This window comes from Sapajus apella, unplaced genomic scaffold, assembly GCF_009761245.1.
Source record: "Sapajus apella isolate SASKATOON/1434 unplaced genomic scaffold, GSC_monkey_1.0 scaffold218, whole genome shotgun sequence".
In the NCBI taxonomy this organism is placed as follows: domain Eukaryota; kingdom Metazoa; phylum Chordata; class Mammalia; order Primates; family Cebidae; genus Sapajus; species Sapajus apella.
Window position 1 is genome coordinate 609461 of NW_022437158.1, and position 3526 is coordinate 612986.

Consider the following 3526-nt stretch of genomic DNA (forward strand, 5'->3'; position numbering starts at 1 on the left):
TTTATATAGTTGAGGTAGAGATTTGGGGGCGTCCTCTCCCTCTTGTTTGTATAGTTGAGGTATAAATTTGGGGGTGTCCCCTCCCTCATTTGTATAGTTGAGGTAGAGATTTGGGGCATCCCCTCCCTCTTGTTTATATAGTTGCGGTAGAGATTTGGGGGCATCCTCTCCCTCTTGTTTGTATAGTTGAGGTAGAAATTTGGGGGCGTCCCCTCCCTCGTTTGTATAGTTGAGGTAGAGATTTGGGGCACCCCCTCCCTCTTGTTTATATAGTTGCGGTAGAGATTTGGGGCGTCCTCTCGGGTCGTGGTTCCTGACACTGCTCCGCCCGCCCCTCACCTTTGGCTTCACTCTCAGCAGGGTCTGTTGCTCACAGTCCACTGCCGCCGAGCCCACAACGGCCCAGGAAGGAACCACTCCGGGTTCTCAGTCAGGCTGTTCTGAGCAGCGTGACGAACCCTCGTGCCGCCAGGCTCTGCCCACCCGAGTTGGGCACCCTTCCACGCCCAGCATCTCCATACTTTGCACACTGCTAGCCCGTGCAGGGGGACCCTACGGGAAAAGGCATCACATGCACAGGACTCAGAACCACCTGGGGCTTCAGGCATCGACTGGGGGACCTGGAAACACCCCCACCCCTGCAATGAGGGGACGGCTGCACATGCATGAGGCTGCCCTGACTGCCACTCAGTGTCCCCATGTCACACCTCGAGCCCTCCCCTGGCAGCGCATGAGTGCCGCCACCCGGCTCTGCCTTCCCAGGATCTGGGAGTCCTGTGGCACTCAGGCTTCCCGAGGCCGTGGCTGCATTTCCCACCGTGGCACTCAGGCTTCCTGAGGCCGTGGCTGCATTTCCCACCGTGGCACTCAGGCTTCCCGAGGCCGTGACCACATTTCCCACCGTGGCACTCAGGCTTCCCGAGGCCATGGCTGCATTTCCCACCATGGCACTCAGGCTTCCGTGGCACTCAGGCTTCCCGAGGCCATGGCTGCATTTCCCACCATGGCACTCAGGCTTCCGTGGCACTCAGACTTCCTGAGGCCATGACTACATTTCCTGCCGTGGCACTCAGGCTTCCTAAGGCCATGACCACATTTTCCTCTGTGGCACTCAGGCTTCCTGAGGCCGTGGCTGCATTTCCCACCTTGGCACTCAGGCTTCCTGAGGCCATGACCACATTTCCCTCCATGGCACTCAGGCTTCCTAAGGCCATGACCACATTTCCCGCTGTGGCACTCAGGTTTTCTGAGGCCATGACCACATTTTCCTCTGTGGCACTCAGGTTTTCTGAGGCCATGACCACATTTCCCGCTGTGGCACTCAGGCTTCCTGAGGCCGTGGCTCTTTTTCCCACCATGGCACTCAGGCTTCCTGAGGCCTGGCCACATTTCCCACCGTGGCACTCATATTCCTGAGGCTGTGGCTGCATTTCCCACTGTGATGTCTGACCCACGGAAGGAGCCACCACGGAGCCCACCCAGGTATTTCTCCCAGCTGCGGTGAAAGCCTTGTCCCCAGGCCCCTCCTGGGGTGGTGGGCAGGTCTAACAGCAGGTCCCGCACGACACTGCAGCCTCCCTGGGCCTCCGGGTCCCTCCCTCCAGCCACACCGAGGCAAGCGCAGCATTTCCACCCTCTCACAGTGCCACCTGGGCCTGCGTTTCAGGCAGGTAGACACGCAGTTTGCACCTGTCCTGCCCCACGAGCTGTGACATTCAGCTCAGGAGGTCGGCGTGGCGAGCCGCTTCCAGAGTCAGCCCAATCCTGCGTCTGTTCCTCTCACCTGCACCCTTAATATCCACCCGCACGTGCACCCTGGCCCCTGACCCCTGGAATGTGCTGGAGCTCTAAGACGAGCCTCCTCCCTGGCCCGATTCCCAACAGCATAGCCCGTGCCTGCTGTGGCCAAGTGTGCCTGTGTGTTCTAGCATGTGGACAAGCTGCTGGGGTTGTGTGGTGTGTAGACGTGGGCTCGGAGCACTTGGGGGTCACCTTGAGGAGAGAGGGCTGGTCATGGGGGCTGAAGAGCCCTGTGCTGTCTCCATTGTCCTGTCCACGGGCTGTACGGGTGTGAGAACGGGGCCACGCACCCCATGCTGTCCCCATCGTCCTGTCCATGGGCTGTGTGGGTGTGAGAATGGGGCCACGCACCCTGTGCTATCTCCGCCATCTTGTTCCATGCACCACTTTGGTCAAATAAAATCCCACAGGGTGGGGAGTGGGAAAACACCAGGAACAATTTTCTTTGCAAGTGCAAAGAGCAATAATTTCTTTTTGCCCTAAAAATTAATTCATGGAGAAAAGGCAGGGCAGGTGTCCTCTGATGTGCTGGGCCACTCGCCTTCCCCTTCCCTGTTACCTCCCTCGTGGTGGAGGCTTTGAGGACCTGCCTCTGCAGACCCCCAGCTGCCACCTCCCCCTCACCCTCGCCCCGTCTCGGTCCCCAGTCTCAGTTTGCAGATGCAGCTCCCGTCCTCCCTCCCCAAGCCCTGAGGATTCCAGCTGGGAAGGGCAGCGAGGCCAGCAGTGTCCCCTCCAGGGAGCCCCCTGTGGGTAACACCCCAGGGGCCTCAAGGAAGGAGAACTGTCCAGACCCCAGGCACAATTAGTGCCTGAAGAACGTCTTAGTCTATAGTGTTACTACTCAGCTATTTCCTCTACATAATCCTTCATATGTAATCATGTTAGTTTACAGAATTAGTGCCTGAATATAACTCACTGCTCACATATATCCAGTTTATATAATCACACCTAGTACTTACATCTAGCATACTTGGTTCTATGCAATCTGTCTATATAATCATACAGGTATTGTAGTCAGAGCTGTACCGACACATTCCGTGCTCATTTATACAATCCTTCCACAGAACCACATAGTAGACTGTAGTAGGAGGAATGCCTAGAGCAGTCACAGAACAGAAGCAGTACATGGGAAAACAGCCAGACCAGGACGAGAACCAGAGACCCAGGCGGTGGCGTCCCTGCCTGAAAGGGCATACGCCGTATGGCAGGCTTGGAGCAAGAGCCTCTCCTCCTGATAGAGGAGCTGTAGCACCTCGCATCCAGTTCCTGTAGAAAGTCGGCATCAGGCCTGAGATCCCGCAAATAACCGAAGGAGAAGAACCCCTCTGGTGTGACCAGTCACAGCCGCTGTACACCCTGTCAGTCTTTTCTCCCTTCTGTGCTAGCTCAAATCACCTCCCATAAATATCTTAAGAGAAGAGCACACGTCTGTCAGCTCCCACTGCATTGGCTTACAGTATCCTTCTGTTAGAGATCCTTTGAAGTCTCCAGCCCTCAGATAAGAAGTGTTGTGCACGACACCTGCTGCACACAGCCCACCTCCTTGCCTCGGTGACCTAATGGGGGTGGACCCCTTTTCTGTAGACGGCCCCCTACTGCACACGGCCCACCTCTCTGCCCAGGTGACATAATGGGGTGGCCCCCTGGCTTGTGACTCACGGGATTATTATGCCCTATCACTAAGCCTATAGATGATGACCTCACTCAGGGCCCTGCCCCCTGC